This window comes from Ambystoma mexicanum, chromosome 5q (genome assembly GCF_040938575.1).
Source record: "Ambystoma mexicanum isolate Mex_15411 chromosome 5q, UKY_AmexF1_1, whole genome shotgun sequence".
Classification (NCBI taxonomy): domain Eukaryota; kingdom Metazoa; phylum Chordata; class Amphibia; order Caudata; family Ambystomatidae; genus Ambystoma; species Ambystoma mexicanum.
The window spans coordinates 109223579-109241127 of record NC_090933.1 but is presented as its reverse complement, the minus strand read 5'-3'; positions in this window follow the sequence as shown (position 1 = coordinate 109241127).

Below are 17549 nucleotides of genomic sequence, written 5' to 3'. Positions count from 1 at the left end.
TCTTTATCCGCGTCTTCTTGTTGGCTTCTATTAGACCCGCACCGTGTGCGCTCGAGCTGTTGAGACACAAACACTACACTAGTAATCAAAGAAGACACATATTGGTACATTTCATCACCCAGAACACTTGCAGTACTTTCATGGTCGCTAAATGCTCTTGACGTTGGCGTTAGGGGAAGGCGCATTTGACGTCCGGTAACCACCTCATGGGGAGTGAGGTGGTGGTCGGACCCTGGCCTATTCCTCAGCTCAAACAATGCTAAGGGAAGACAATATAACCAACTCTTCTTTGTCGTTTGCTGTATCTTTGCAATTGCCTCCTTTAATAGGCCATTTAGGCGTTCACATACACCGTTGGCCTGTGGGTGGTATGCACATGCAAATTTATGTTTAATGTTCAGCAGCGATGTGATGTGCTGAAACATCTTGTTTGCAAAATGTGGGCCGTTGTCTGACCTTAACACCTCGCACACTCCCCACCTGGGGAAGACCTCCCTCACTAAGAACTTGGCTGCTCTAAATGCATCTGGGTGTGAACAGGGCCCTGCCTCAATCCACCTAGAGAATGGGCATACTACTACAATCATATACCTATTTCCTTGACATATATTGATCATATCAACATAGTCAATGTGGAGATGCCGGAAAGGTCCCTCTGGCCGGGGTATAGTACCTCTTATCACCTTTAGAGTGTGGCCGGCCGTAAACTGTTGACATGTGATACAGTTACTGATAAAATTCGACACATGCAAATTTAACTCGGGGCAGAACCAGTCTTCCCTAATTCGTGCTGCAATTGCTTCCTTGCCTGTGTGGGCTGGATGGTGTAGTTGGCTCAGGGCAGTGTTCAAAAGTGCCAATGGTATTACAACCTTTCCAGTGCCACCCTGGCGCCATAGTGCGTCAGTTGGGGACATTGTACATCCTCTTTTTACCCATATTTCCTTTTCGGCCATTGGTGCAGCCGCTTGTAGCTCCATAATCTGTGAGGCTGGGAGATGGGTATACCCTTCTTTTAACAACATCTCTTTTGCTATTCCCCTCCCTCTCCCTCTCTGTGACTCTGGGGGGTTCCATACCTCACCAAAGTATGCAGCATACTTCGCATGTGCGTCTGCTGCTGCATTCCCTTTTTAGACGTGGTCTTCACCATTGGTGTGTGCGGTGCATTTTACTAAAGCTAGTTCCTGGGGGTCATTTATTACTTCAATCAGTTCAGCCAATAAGAGAGCATGTTGCACTGGGGTGCCATCAGCTCTCCTAAACCCTCTTCTTCTCCATTTCGACAACCCTGAGTGGACAGTTGATGTAACATATGCGCTGTCGGAATATATAGTCACTCGTTTGTCAAAGCTTTCCTTCAACGCCAAGATCAGTGCGACCCGTTCAGCTGCTTGAGCGGAGTAATGCTGTGGTAATTGTACACATTTCACTGCCACACACACCGGTACCTCCATCATTTTCACCACTGCTGCCCCAGTCCTCCTCACACCATCCCCCTGGTCGATGGTTGATGACCCATCAATAAATAACAGCTCACCCCCCTCTAGTGCGTTTTCCTCAACTTTTCTAGTACATGAGTACATATCAGTTGTTTCAGTACAGTCATGGGCATAGTCTCCCTCCTCAATTACTTCTGCTAGGAACCTTGCAGGGTTGACCGTGCTACATCTAACAATTGATAGTTCAGCTCTGGATAGAATGATCTCATAACCTGATGCTCTTTGCGTGGTTAGGGTGGATTTAGGTTTATTCAATATTGCAAAAAGTGCATGTTCCACAAATAGTGTAGTCGGGCACCCCATGGTTATTGTTGATGCTTTCTCCACCGCAAAAGCGGCTGCGGCGAGACCTTGTTCGCAGGGGAAGTGTCCTAACATTACAGGATCTAAGTGGCCACTGTAAAATGCTACTGGTTTGTAGCCCATGCTTGTTTTTTGAGCCAACACGGCTTTCATTACTGCTGAGTCGCAATGTGAAAATATAAAAAATCGCCGCTCATAGTCTGGGGATGCCAGCACCGGAGCAGTTGATATCGCATCTTTTAATTCATCAAAAGCTTCTTTCATTTCCCTCGTCCACCCCAATTTGTTCTCCCCTTTATTAGCTTCCCGTAACGCCTCAAGCAGGGGCCCTATATATGAACTGTAATCAAATACCCAAGCTCTACAGTAGTTGCAGAGCCCCAGGAACTGCTGCAGTTCCCTTACAGTTTGTGGCATTGGAGTGGCCGAAATAGCTTGTGCTCTTTGTGGTGCGATCTTTCTTCCATGTTGGGATATAAGCTGACCAATGTAAAGTACCTGTTCCTGACAGTACTGTATCTTTTCCATGTCTACCTTGTAACCTTTGTCAGCCAATATTGTCAACATCTTTAATGAGTCCTCTCTGCATGTTTTTTCGTTTTTACTGCAAATTATTATGTCATCCACGTACTGCAACACTGTGCTTTCTACTTCAATGTTACCCAAATCCATCTGTATCACTCTGTTGAAAATTGAAGGTGATTCACAATACCCTTGTGGTAATCTGGTGTGCTTCCACTTAGCGTTTCTGTAAGTGAAGCTCGTCAGATCTTGTGAGTCTGGGTGTAATGGTATTGAGAAAAAAGCATTTTTAAGATCGATCACTGTAAATCGTGATGCTTCTGCTGGAATGCCACACAATATTGTGGCCGGGTTTGCAGCTACGGGATATTCTGCTTCTACTATGTTGTTCAAGGGCCTGAGGTCCTGTATAAAGCGCCAAGACCCTCCTTTAGCCTTGCGCACTGGGTACATAGCCGTATTACATGGTGATTCTGAGAGGACCAATATACCATTTTTTATAAGGGCCGTTATGGTTTCATATATGCCCTCATCTGCCTCCCTTGATAGTGGGTACTGTTTTACTCTGGGGAGTATTGCACCTTTTTTAAATTTTATTTTTACTCCCCCTATACATTTTATGCAGCCCACCTCATAGGGGCCAGTAGTCCACAATGATTTGGGTACCTTTGACATGTCGTCCTTAAAGAAAGGGACCGGGGTGCATGTGGGTGCCTCAAGTGCCATTGCAATTTTCTGTGCTACTTGTTTGTAGGCCACTCTTAGCCATATTTCCACACTCATCATAAACACCATTTCACCTTCCTCCTTTTCATCTGAAAACAGCTCTTCATCTGACACCTGGGTGAGCCTACATCCTTCTGCTAATGCTATCACTGCCCTCCATGCTCTTCCTTCTTTGTCTTGGGCATGTACAGCAATATAATCAGCTGTTGCAATAATGCTCTCAATATCCATTGAAACCACCTTCCCTTCTGGTTCGTTAACAGGTGTTTCTGGTCTAAACAGATAGGCTGCTGGCCTTCTCCATATTTTCCCTTCTATCTCTGGCATCCATGCAATTGCCATGTCTGTTCCATACTGGAACAGTTCACCATCTACTGGCTCCGCCCTAATCGCTGTCTGACCACAGTATGCCTGCATAATTTGCCGTGCTGTGAGCATGTTAATCCCTGGAGTAGAGCAAATTATGCCGTCCTCAGTAAAGGAGATCGTCATATTCAACCTGTTCATTATATCTCTCCCCAGTATATTTACTGGTGAAGCACTATAATATAAAAGTGGAACCGACAGATCGTAATCTCCAATAGATAAGGGAATGTTATCAGTAAAGGGAACCAACCCTCTAGCCCCAGAAAATCCTTGGGTGTTCATGGTCTCACCTGACATTTTAAATCTATCTTCCCTTATGCAAGACCGGGTCGCCCCGGTGTCAACAAGGAATGATAATTTTTTGTCACCTATCGTTACCTCTATGCGTGGTTCCTCCGCACTATTAGGTGTTACTGACAGGATGGGACACACCAAGGCCGTCTGTGGGCTGTCCTATTGGGGGTACAACGACTGGCCATTCCCGGTATAAGGGTTGTGTCCCAAAACCGTCACCCTACCCAATTGTGTTTGTGGTATTTGTGGTTGTTGTGTGATCGCTACCTGTTGTTGTGGCAATGGTTGGGGCTGTTGTTGTGTTAATTGTTGTTGTTGTTCATTTCCTTGTGGCAACATTTGCTGTTGTGGTATGCCTTGCTGTACTTGTGCGGGCGGTGGTTGTCCCTCATTATTCCATGATGGTGTTCCTGGTCTAACTCTACACGTGCGTGACATGTGCCCCAATAGTCCACAGCTCCAACACACCGGTGGTTCCCTATTCTGCCATGGAAAGCTCCCGGTGTTGTCCTGGTATACTGGTTGCCCTGTGGGATAGGAATTTCTAAATCCTCCCACCTGCGGTTGGGTACCATACCCGTACCCTCTCCCCCTCATAAGTCCTCCTCTCCCCCTGTTATAATTGTAATATCCAGCTCCTTGCATTGGGTATCCTCCTCCCAAGTTGGGCGTGTATGGTTGGAGTGGCGGCACCTGTTGTGTCGTAATCTGTGGAGGTGGTATTTGTGAGGAATCTTGTGCAGCCACTACTTGTGTGGGGCTTTGGGTCATTGTTGGAGGTGTAGTTATTAGTGCCCCTTCCATTGTGTACTTAGTAAGCTTTTTCTGTACTAGTTTAGCCTCTTCCGTTTTCCTGTCCTCTTCCTTTTGTTTCATTTTTCCTTGCCACGTCCTACAATGATGCACTATAGTCAGTTGTATTTCGGGCCATGGTTTTGCCTCCATTCCCACTACTTTCTTTAGTTGTTTCTGAACTCCTTCCGGGAGCCCTTGTACCAGTATATGGTAAAATATTGCTGGTGTTTTATCCCATTGTTCTCTAGTTTCCATGCGCCACTTCTCTTGGATTTCCTGAATATAATCAACAGGATATTCGTTCTCATGCATTTTGCGAGATGTAATTGCTCCTATATCTGAGGTGTCTGGGTACTGTACCCTCAATGCCTGCCATAGTGCATGTCTGCAGTTTGCGAACGGTGCCCCGTCGTGCGATGTATTTGTTATTGTTACCCCATGAAATCCCGCTCTTTTCCATATGTCATCCGCTCTATCCCCTAATATTGATATTAAAAGGCCCTTTACATCTCATACTGCTAGCTTCTGTCCTGCGGTGTGTTTTTCCATTTCATATATCCATTTACCCGCACCTCCACTTAATGATGGGAGCCTACATTTGATATTTTCTTTATCGGTATGCTTCCAAGGAACATACTGTGGTCTAACCCCACCTCTCTCCAACAGTGGCATTAAATTATGTTCCGTTTCACCCTTTGTGTTCCATAATATTGAGTCCCCACACCCTTCCTCCACTTCTCTTTCTTCCGCATTTTCACTTTCGTTTGCATTTCCCCTGCTCATACCCCTTTCTTCTCCATCTTTTCCCCTTCTTCCATCTTCCTCTGTATTTAATGTGGGCATGTGTACACCCCTTTCCTGCCTGCGACTAGGGAGGTCTCTAAGCCGCCATGTATAGGGTGTCAGTTCGTCTGTGAAGGGAGCTAGTTTTATTTTGCGTAATGAACGTGAGGTGGTTGATCCTGTAGGGTGCGATAGGGGAGGGCGTGATGGAGATGATGGGGATGGGGATGTTGCGTCCTCATTTGCCCGTCTTTCCTCTACTCCTGTCTTTCCCCCCTCACTTCTCTCCATCTCATCCTTTCTCCTACTGATCCATGGTGAGTCCATATTGGTCCGGGTGATGTATAGTTTATCTAAGCTTTCCCTTTCACTCTTCCTCCCTTCACTTTCCACTCTCTCTTCCTCACTACAAAAGCTATTTATAAACGGCACCCCCCACTCGGTCTTTTTCCCCTTGATCGTTACTGTTTGTAAATCTATTAGGTCCAGTTCTCCTCTTTCTCTTTTGTCAACCGCTCCCCTTTGTGCTGATGTTGTTGCTACTTCTGTGTCATCATATATATTCCCCCATCTTCCACTCTCTCTTTCTCCTTCATACCTTTCCTCCATCTCCTTATTATTCTCCTCCCTCTTCCTTTTCAATTCCTCCATCACTTCACTTCTCATCTTTTCCAATATTCTCTCATCCTCCTTCTCCCTCTCCCATTTCGCCCTTTCTTTTTCTACTATACTCTCCATCACCCTCTCTTCTTCGTATTTCTTAATTGATTCTGATAGTAACCTCTTCCTCCATATTGCCTTTTCTTTTTCTTTTTCTTCTTCTTCCCTTTTCTTTTCCCGCAGTACTACTCTTGATACCCTTTCTGCTGCTGCTTTTACCCTGTCAGCTTCTCTCCTTTGCTCCTCAGTTCGTTCCCTTATTTTTTCCACTTCGTTCTTACCTTCTTTCCTTTTCCTCGCTCTCTCTCTCTCTTCCCTCTCAAGCTGCTTGGTCAATTCATTCTGTTCATCCCTTAGTTTTGCTAATCGTTCCTCCAAAATCTCTTCTGTTTGTCTTAACAGCTCTTCCTCCCTCAATTCACTCTCCCTGGTGTTATCCTCGTCTGTTTTCTTCACTACCTCCCTCTCTTCTCCCGTTAATGAACCTCGTAATTTTAATAATATCTGTGCAGCTACCCATTCATCATTTCCTATCTCCACAGACTGGTCTTCCCCAGTCCTCCCTTCCCCTGCTGGCATCTTCCTATGAGCCACATATGGTGGAGGGCTGTATGCCGGGTTTGAGTATCCCTCAGCCGCCCTTAACTGTCCTCTTTCTATTTCTCCCAAATCTCTTAAAGGGTACAACCCCCCTCCCTCTGTTTTTACTCCCGCTCCTATGGGTATATCATTGCTCGGTTCCTTTTTTATTTCATCTGCTTTGTTATTCTTTTCTCCTCCCTCACCTCTGTTCCCCGTGTTCTTTGGGTCCTCATACCCCTGTTTCCCATTCTCTTCTTCCACCTTAATCTCTGTTCCTTTTGGTATTTCTCCCATAGTGAATATTCCATTTGGTCCTGGTCGGGACCCCTGGAACATCCTCCATAAGTTAAACACCTCCATGTGGTTTGCCAACTTCTTCCCTTTATATGTATTGTGCAGATGATTTAATAGTGAATGTTGGGCATATGGATCGAAGCTACCGTTAGGCGGCCACGGTGTTAGCATTTTGTTATCCGTCCCCTGGGTCCATTCTATGCTATACTTAATCAGTTTCTCCCTATGGGGTGGCAGTGTTGTGCATATGTATTGTAGTGGCGTAGTGAGGGTGTTCCTCCACCCTCCTGATCCCGTTCTGTATGACATAGTAGCGCTCCACTCTCTATCCTCCCTTAATCTGGTGTCAGTTTATCCCACTAGTAGTTTACAATATACAAACTTATATCGTTACCTGGCCCCGTAAGTTTGGGGACTTACGATAGTCTGCTTAAGGGAAATTATAAAAATATAGTATGTCACATTTGTACATTTTCCTCTGCCCTTCTTCCTTTATACAACACCCTTACGGCCCCCTGCGGCCGAGGCGCACGTAGCCCCCTGCGGCTGCGTACCCCTTATTACGTGCTTATACAGTCATCCTGTTTTCACATGCTCCTCCCCCTTCTACACTTGCCGTGGCCGGCGTTCTCCGTGCGCAGCCACGTTCCCCGTTTCGCCTTTTCTCGATCAACTCGTTTTACCGTTTATCTCCGTGTCTACTCCCTTACCGCCGTTCTCTTCCTCAACACTCTCACAACGAGGATGCCTCGTGTTTTGCGATATCCTATGAAAATCCTATTGGTGACGTCACCGATCACGTGGAGCTACTGGTAAGTTCTTCATATACTTCTTAAATCCAAAATACACCTGCAATCTACCCCCGTTAATCCCACAGCTGTCTTCCTGTCACTCCTGGAACAAGGTAACCAAATCAACACTATAATCGGACTGCGCACGCTGCGTCGCCTCGCGTGTGATACGCCCCTCGACAGGAGGGCTTAACCAGCCAATTATCTTCCGTATTTAGGCAACTTAACTAGCTACCGCCTACAGGGAAACGTCATCTACCTATCGAGTGTCTTGCTCGAACAATAGGGATCCTCATCTACTCATTGATCAATAAATGCCAAATCGTAGGAAACCACACACACACACACACACCCTTACACGTAGTCGCGGCCTAGGCCAATCAGTTTCTACGAGCGGCCGCACGTGATGTTTTCGTGCTCCGCCCCCTTCTCTCGCGTTACGTTGTCAACTGCTCTCGCGCTTGTTCAACTATCATTCATTCTATATCTAACACTAAACTATCAAACCTTCGCCGTTCACCTGTTCAACACCTCCCTCCTCCCGTATTTAATTCTTCCCCCCTCCCTCACAATTTCACATTGTTTGTTGTGCGTGGCATGCTCACCAAGTTCTCCTGATGCGGGGCCGCTCGACTGCGTGCACCCCTCCAAGCGGCTCGCCACCTCCCCTCGTCTGGACCACGTCTGGACACTCGCCAACCGCGGGCGGGATACTTCTCAACCGGCTCCCGAGGGCCAATATTCGGATTGCGCTGTCCGGTCTTCTCGCAGTTCCGCGATGGTCCTGTAGTCCTCAGAAGGGGGCAACGGCAGAGGGGGCCGCGCCGCCGGGCCTTCTCGCAACTGGAGTGCCTGGAAAAAGTAAAAGTAAAAAATGCCGATCTTAAACAGATCTCAGCAGTGCCTCCAACTTGTCGGGGGGAAATTCTGCCGGGGTCGGCCGGGCCGTCCGCAGACCTCCGGGCAGGGAGGCCCCAACTCCTCCCGTTTATCCCAAAAGAGATAGAGTATGAGACACACACAAGAAGCAATGTGACTCTGCTGTTTATTAAACACAAACGGCAGGGATGGGTCAAGGATCATACGCGTCTGACCTGACACACACACAATCGTGGGGCTCGCAGGCCCTTTTTACTGTAGTATGACGCGCTACCTGCGTCACTTCGAAAGTTAACAAAAAAACCTATCGCCACTCTTAATTGGTTGCTCGAGTGGTAGGGTTAGTATAGCATACGTATAGAGAATAATATGAGTGGCTGAGGGTTAGTCAGGTGATCTGGGTTGTCCCTACAATTAGATACATGAGAATTGTTACATGAAGACTCCTAATGGTTGGTTGAAGTTAATGGCGTCAGTGATAAGAGCCCCATGTTCTGATTGGTGCGCCCGTGAGCTTCCCAGCCTGGGACCATCGCTGTTCCCAGCTCTCGGTGTACCTGCAATTCGCAACAATGTTTCACTATTGGTACATGCAGACAATGTGAAGACTTATTCATGAGCTAGACGGCCGACTACTCCCATCGTTGCAGATGTCCATTGATCCTTTCAAGTGTATCTGCCTGTGTCTCGTAACGAGGGATCCAGACGCCTCCTTCCTCCTGGGTTTGGCATCTCGTCAGGTTCGGCTTGGTCACGTGGGATGGGACCGTGTTTGAGGCAGAATTCTGCACAATTAATATTGTTTTTCCACTGGGTGCCTGGTTTAATTGCAGGTGCGACTTTGATGTTGGTGCGCGGCGTGCGAGGTTGCAATATCGTGCCCTTGATGGTCTGCTTTTGGAATGTGGGTTTGCAACATTACGACCTTGGCTGTCTGCTTTCCCCAGACTCATTCTGCAGGATCAGCAACCTGACTCTTGTTCTGTTAATCGTCCACGAGAGCTCTTGCTTGCGGCCTACTCAGGCCTAGTATATAGGTGGAACCGTCTCATGCACAGGCACTTTAGGTTATAGTCTCATATTGTCTTATGGCCAGTATCGTGTCTTTGTTATAATTCTCATTACGGCACCTAAGTGTAGGAGAAGCGTAAGCAAGCTCTTTAGATGAGTTCATGATGCGTCTTGCGTTTCTGCATTTCTGAAAGCCTATATGGAAAACAATAAAGATGCACGTCCGTGAGTATGTCTGTCGCCTACGTCATAGCACTGAGTATATTCTTCATGTAGATTGGTGCGGGAATGTCCAGTGTGTATGTTGGCACAGGTGTGCTATCCGTTGGCTAGGTCGTCATGGCATCTCTAACGACGTATAGTTTTAGTCCAGTTGATCCATGCCGCAGGCATCGGCATGGGCAGGGCGGGCTGCTGGGCAGGCAGATGGACACATCCGTATGTTCCTGTACCAGGGTATCCGGTCGTCTGGTAGATGGGCAAACTCTTCTCGTGGCGGGTGCTTGGGCCGTGAACCTTTAGGCCAGGCGCGAGAGGGGAAAGAGGGGAGTCTGTTTTTCCATTTTCCCACTTCAGCTTTATGGCCATGCTCAGCTAGATACTTCAACAATAAAACAGTGCCCTTCTTGCAAGTGCTTTTCGAATCAGCGGCAATAAGTAGGTCATCAATGTACTGTATCAATGTGCAAGTGGAAGGTAATTCAAGCATATCGAGTTGTTCCTTAAGGACTCTGCTGTAAATGCTGGGACTCTCAGTGTAGCCTTGTGGTATGCGTGTGAAAATGAAAGAGCGTGCACCAAGGGAAAATGTGAACAAGTATCTACTGTCTGGGTGAATGGGTATGCTAAAAATGCGTTCTTCAAATCAATGACAGAAAAATGCATAGCCGTAGCAGGAATCATAGTTAAGATGGTAGTGATGTCAGGGACAATGGGAAACTGTGGTGCTACTAACTTGTTAATCGCACAAAGATTAACAACAAAACGGGAGGGTAATGCATTGCTGCCTTTCTTATAAACAGGCAAAACTGGGCTATTACATGTGCTACCAGAAATCTCTTCGATAATGTCACGCCTGCCAACCCTGCTTCATGTTCGCCAAAGACTGTCCACCATCAAGGTACTCATTCTGCCCGTAGAATGGCTAAACCAATCTACACGAAATGGAAATTGTCGGATTCTTTGCCAGGAAGGCAGCGTTTACTGTTTTCACGTCGATGAAGATCACGTGTTAGCCTTCTGATCACGTGATCCATTACGTGCTATTTAGCAGCGTTTGGAACTTAGCTCACTGCTTCTGATTGAGTTATTTTTTACTTTGACATTTCCTGAAGCTTCATTTGGTTTGGAATTCCTGCAGATACAGATTGCATCTGCCTCTCTGGATTCCTCGCTCAGTTTCGAGCGGTATTCTGCTTTGGTAGGCTTTACTACCTTGTGGATTGGAAAGGTTATGGACCAGAGGACCGCTCCTGGGAACCGTTGTCCAACATTCATGCTCCTGCTTTGTTGCGTAAATTCCACGCTAAGAAGGGTGTGTCGGTCCCTTTGGGGGGTGGCACTGTCACGCCTGCCAACCCTGCTTCATGTTCACCCAAGACTGTCCACCATCAAAGTACTCATTCCACCCGTAGAATGTCATGATGCCTACCTCCAAGGAGCCAGGTCCAACCCAGCAACCCCAGAGGCAGGCATCATTTCCCCCAGGCACTACACAAAATGGAACTTGTTGGATTCTTTGCCAGGAAGGCAGCGTTTACTGTTTTCACGTTGTTGAAGATCACCTGTTAGCATTCTGATCACGTGATCCATTACGTGCTATCTAGCAGCGTTTGGGACTTAGCTCGCTGCTTCTGATTGAGTTATTTTTTAATTTGTCATTTCCTGAAGCTTCGTTTGGTTTGGAATTCCTGCAGATACAGATTGCATCTGCCTCTCCGGATTCCTCGCTCAGTTTCGAGCGGTATTCTGCTGCCGTTCCCGAAAGGAGATTCTGATCTTTCCTTTCATATTTCCGGTTCCTGACACGGTGGCTGCCTTTTGTCAAGCAGCACCTACCGCGCGCAACCGGCGTGGTTTTTCTTCCGCTGCTTCAGCCGCGCTTACCTGCCAGTTGTCTCCCCTCCGCACACAGTGACGCTGTACGGCTGCTGTTCTTCATAGTTATTAAAGCCGCGCTGACCCGACGGCTTCATTTTTCTCAGCTGTTCAGCCATGCTCACTCAGAGGCTGCCTCTCAACTCACAGCCACGTTGACACAGTGGCTGTTCCAATTCCTGCATACATCCGTGATGACACGGTGGGTGTTTCAAGCCTACTAACACGTGCCTCCTCATCTATTGTAAAGGTACTTGTGACAGTATTTTCTTCTTTGTGTCGTTATCCCATCTTCCTACTTGGATACTCCTGGGAACTGTATACTTCTTCAAGGGCATCATTAATCTTCAATTGGGATACTTCTGGGAATTGTTTATTTTCTACTTCAAGGGCATTGGCATTGGCTACTAATAAGAACTCCAACACAACAGTTTGTCTATCCTAGATATCTGTGTTTAACTGTGCACTAGACTTCATGGACGCTATCCAATTGTGCACCAACCCGGTACTAGTGTGACCCTCGTGTCGTTCGGGATTAGTTTCCTTACTAACTTCCGTTTTCCTGCCGTTGTTTCTTTTTGGAGTCACTGGGTGTAAAGGACAGACTTCTTGTGAAGATTCCCATATGCCAGCAGGTTAGTGGTAATATAGCTATCACATAGTGACAAATCCTAAAGTTGGTATTATCTTGACCCATTTCTTTTTTTTCTCTCAGCCTGGTTACTATCTTGCGTATCCTGCCTTTTCCATTGATTCCTCCCTCTGACTGTGGTATTTATACAGTCATAGAGTGCCATCAATTGGAAGGTTTCTTTTTCGTCTGGATCATTCCCGTCGAGTCTCCAGTTTGATTTACCCAAGACCCGGATACTGTCTTTATCATTGTATCCTTTTCAGTTGTCATTGACCTGTATCCTTTCACTTATACCATTATTGCGAATAAGTGCTATATTCATGACAAATAACACATTGATGCATTAAATCAGACACAATACTTTTAAGTGCTTGTTCACCTTCAACAGATACTTTATACTGCAGGATATATAGTAGCGTGATACCGGACTTTAACACTATTCGTACAGGTTCAACATTCAGTATCCCTTCATCATTGTCGTTTACTGCCCATAAATGCATAGGCACTTGTTGTAATTCACTCGGTAAAGGCAAAGTCATAAATTGTGAAGTGGAATTCAGCTGGGGTGAAATGGTCAAGTACACTCCATCTGGCAAGCAGTAAATCACTGCATGCAATTTCGTTAACAGATTTTATCCCAGCAGATTCTCACCACAATTCGTAATAAATAAGAATGGACATGAGTCGAGGAATGGACCCAAAGCGATTTGGCACCGGTCGAGAAACCGGAATTGCTACTGGAATACCAGAAAACCTTACAGAAACATTATTCTACCCTAACAGTGGGCTATCTGGAACCCACAGATTGTCAATGGAGCACTTCTGTGCTCCTGTGTCCACTAGAAAAACTTGCGCACTATTCCCAACCTTCATTTCTACGTAGGGTCCTTTCTGATCTACGGGAATAGGAATAGGTTCTAGATTCTGCTTCAGGCTGTCCTAGCAAAACAAAACATCATCAGATGTGAAATATTCAGTGGAATAAGAATGTGTAGGATTGTCAAAAGTGTTCATATTCCCATTATTTTGTTGCTGGCCCCCCTGATTACCAGCATTATTATCCTGTGGTTGGTTCTGTTGATTCTGAGAAAACTGATTCCTATTCGGTCCTGGCATGCCATTCCGACCTCTCGATCTTCTACCAATCGTACCATTCATACCATTCGCCCTTAATGGAGGACCGGACACTGTCCCCTCCAGTGACCTTCTTGCTTACAACATGCACATTGGTTCCTATGGATAGGCCCTGTTTGCGGTATGACCTGGCCTCTCTGTTGTGCATCCCCGCCCCATGATCCTCTCGCAATTTGTTGCAAAAGTACCCTAGTTTTTAAATCTCCCTTTTTATTCTCTATTATCTCTTTCTCATTGCTAACTCTGTTCTCCTAATACTGAGCCATATGGAGAACCTCAGATTGCGACTTAGCTAGCCATGCACTTTCAGAGGCATTGATCTGTGACTGAATATCAGGCAATAACCCTCGCACAAATTTGTGAAAAAACAATCTCTTTACGGGTTCTGTACTCAAATCTTGGCCACTGAAATCTGAAAATACCTGTTCAAACCTGTTGAAAAACGTCATTGCTCCCTCAGTCTTCCCTTGCATGCACGCAGTTAATTTATCCCAAATAATTCTCTTCTCGGGCACTAAAGTTTTAAGCTTAGTCACTATGTGGTTCGGTAACATTAATATATTCTGAGGCAGTTTTTCTCCAGCTTTTCTAGATCTATAAGCTAATTCTAAGGCAACCTAAGTATTGCCCATAGCCGTTTGATCATCTACGGTCCTAATTTGTTTCTATAAGTCTGCTGGTAAAATTACAGGGAATAATAAGTCGATATCAGTGAAAACAGACTAATTCAGAACAGATTCTACTTCTTTGTAGAATCCTGTACGATTCTTCCTAATATCTGGAATAGACTGCTTAAGGGTGTTTACTTCTTGCTGTGAAAACGGAGCATGAACAAACTGTGAAATATAATGTGCTGGAATAGTAGTGGCAGCTATTCCACCAGCAGCAGGTATCTCTACCTTCGGCACAAGAGTCGGAGGAACCTCTCTCATAGGCAACTGTACAGTGGGAATTCTGAACGTTTATTGAGGAGTAAAGCCAAATCGAGTGACAATGAAGTTAGCGTGGTGTCAGCAGAAAACACGCGTTTATAAATTACCATAATATCAGCGGGACAACACAATTTTATCCTCCAACATTCATCCTGTAAATATTCTACCATAACCTGTAATACCTTTCTTTGCATAGGTGTCGAATATTAGCTAAACGTGTCATGATTCTTGATAGGTGAAATGGAGGCATCTGAGATCCATCTAAGAGCGTCTCTCGTGCATTTGTGCATTTCTTCACTAACTGGTTTCGGGTGAGGCAAAAATCTTTTATGCACATATGATGTCTGTTGTGTACGCTCGTCCAATGCTATTTGATGCAAGCGATCAAGTTCATGTTTAAAGAAAAATAATTTTGATAAGTGTTCGCATATTTTTTGTGCGGTATCTCTAGTACAAGACAATAATTGCAAATCCTGCAATCCCTGTGGGACCGCTGAATCAGTTAAATCACCCCAAACCTCAGCTAAGTAAAATCCCATTTGTGCGTCAATGTTTTCTGTTCAGGGATACCCCCATGGTCTGATAGAGCACTCAAAGTGGCTGCTTCGTCACCCCCTTCTATATACTTTTCTGCCCAATCCCGCAATTCCCTCTTACGTGCTGGAGGTATCCTGCTACGTGTTACAATCCTCTGAACTGTAGCGGTATTGTCATGTGTCAAAAGTGGAGTAGCAGAAGTAGTCGGTAACGAAAGTTGAAGTAGGTTGTGTGCACTAGGAGGGAAAGGAAAATCATCAGAATGTGTGAGTAGTGCAGGTAGTGGTGGCTGTGCTTACTGCGCTTGTGGCTGTGTCGGTACATATGGAGGCAGTGCAGTAGGGGCCATTCGTCTTTCATACAATAACTTATTTATCAATTCATCTGATGCATGCAAGTCTTTTGACGGGTATATTTTCGGCACTACTAATTGAAACCCCCAATCCATACACCTAATAGCTTGTTCTTGCTTTTGCTGATCATGCGCTAAAGCTTTTCCAGAATGTGTAATGTGTATGTTTCCCTCTGCTTTTGAGGCTTTGGGTGGCTTCCTTTCGCCAATCCCTAATGACGTCAAATGCAGCAGGCCTCGCTTTCTTGCACAACAATACGGACTCTAAATGCTGAATTCTAGCAAACTCAAAACTCCCTAGTTCTGGCCATTGAAGTTCTGGTTCATTTCTAGTTTGACAATGCCAAATACTATTGAACAGTATAGCTCTTCAACCAAATTTTAGATACATGTCATATGCTGCCGACCCTTCGGATGACGCCGGTTGACTATGTTCCAAACCATTCGGTTGTCTTCTTCTGCAACAAAGCGTTGCCCACCAAGATGACAACTTACTTAAACTAGGCATTTATCTGAAAAAGACAGTTCTACCTGGCCAATATGTTATGCGTAAAATATTTACTAAAACAAAACAAATATCAACTACTGTCAGTTTGAAAGAGACTCAAATGATTCCAATCAAAATATCAAAGAATGTTTCCCCATCAAATCAAAGGAACCCACGTTGTGGCTGGCGGTCTTCCCAAAAAAAGCCTCTAGCCCGGGAATTTCACTGTGATGACCTTTGGGTGAAGCGTGGCGAACGGAGACCGTAAGCAGCAGTCTGTGAGGAAACGTGTCTCTAGGTGCAGGGGCCCCCAATACTCACTGATCTTGGTTCATTCACTTTGTCCTCGCAAAGTGACAGGTCACTATCGGAAGGGCCCTATGTTGGGCACCATCTGTCAGTCCCAAATATGAGGCTACTGTAAGTAAATGAAGACACACCAGTCACAAGGAACAAATATATAAACAACAGTTTATTATCGCTTAAGCGGACCTAAATTCGTCAATGCATGTGTACAGGCATAGAGAAGGTGAGAAAAAACATGGGGCAGCGAGCATACTTTATATAGTTTGAACAACATGGTGAATTTGTTCTAACCCATCATGTGATGAGGGTTCATGACCTATAGATGTTGGCATTTTACTATGGCAACACATGCTGAAGTACTTTGCATCATCTCTCAGGGAATTTACTGTCATGGAACAGAGCAGAGTGGGGTGTAGGAGTATATCTTGTTCCTAAAACAAGGTAATATTCCTCGCACTACATTCTCTATGTTATTTCTATATTAAAAGGTCAGTCTGCATTTCGACTATTGGGCCAGACTCTTGACACGCAGGGCTTCGCAGGAGTAGTACTACTGATGGAGGAGAAGGCCTAAACAATCAGAGGGGTGATGAGCATGAGCCCTGGCAGGACCCTAGGAATACCCATGATAGTATTGAAGGCGACAACATAACCAACATGCAGGATAATAGTCCCTTCGCTCTACCCACTGTGTGGCTTAGAAAGAAAAACTGACCAAAATAAGGCAAGGGGAGGCCTGAATTGGAGGACAGTTTTGGCGTTAACAAGGCAAATACGAGATGTGTTCTTATTATCATCTTATGATATAGACCAAATACGTTTTCTGTTCAACAAAGTCACTTCCATTGTAGATGTGGTTATGAAATCCAGAATTGGTGCCAAAGCTATCCTTAATTCCTCCCCAAAAACTGGGCATAGAAGTGTCCAATGTTATCCCCGAAAATCAACTAAGAAAATATGGAGCGATTTCTAATGGGGTGAAAAGTAGGAGATCGGGGGGGAGCAAGCGGGTCAAGATGAACAAATCTCAGCCAAAACAGGAACAGAAAGACGGAGACAGTCCAGTTGGGAAATAAGGGAGGAGATAGAAACAAGCTCTGGGCAATACTCCCAGAAATAATTAATGAAGTCTTTCAGAAATTCAGTGGTTTGGAGGATGGGCTTGAGTTGGCGAGCAGCTGACGTTTCTCAGTTGCAACACGCAGGGCTCCAGTTCGTTTAAGGGTGAGGAGATGAAGAACTTTATTTTTTGGGGCATGACCTGATTCTCTTCAAATAAACCTTGTTGCGTGATGCCTTCAAATTAGTCAGATTCACAATCATAGATCAAGTTGCCTCAAATCTTAATGAGGGAAGAGCCGCATGGGGGGCTCCTAGTGGCAATGCGAGACAAGGGGATCAAATGCTGTGTTTGCTTGGTCTTGGAGAGGGAAGGGATTCTGCCAGTTAGGATTTGCTTCAAAGCTGAGGCCAGATTGGGAAAGTGTGTAGTCATTAATATATTGTTGTAACTTGAATGTCGTGCAGATATGTGAGACCTCCGTCCCCAAGTGCCGCACAGG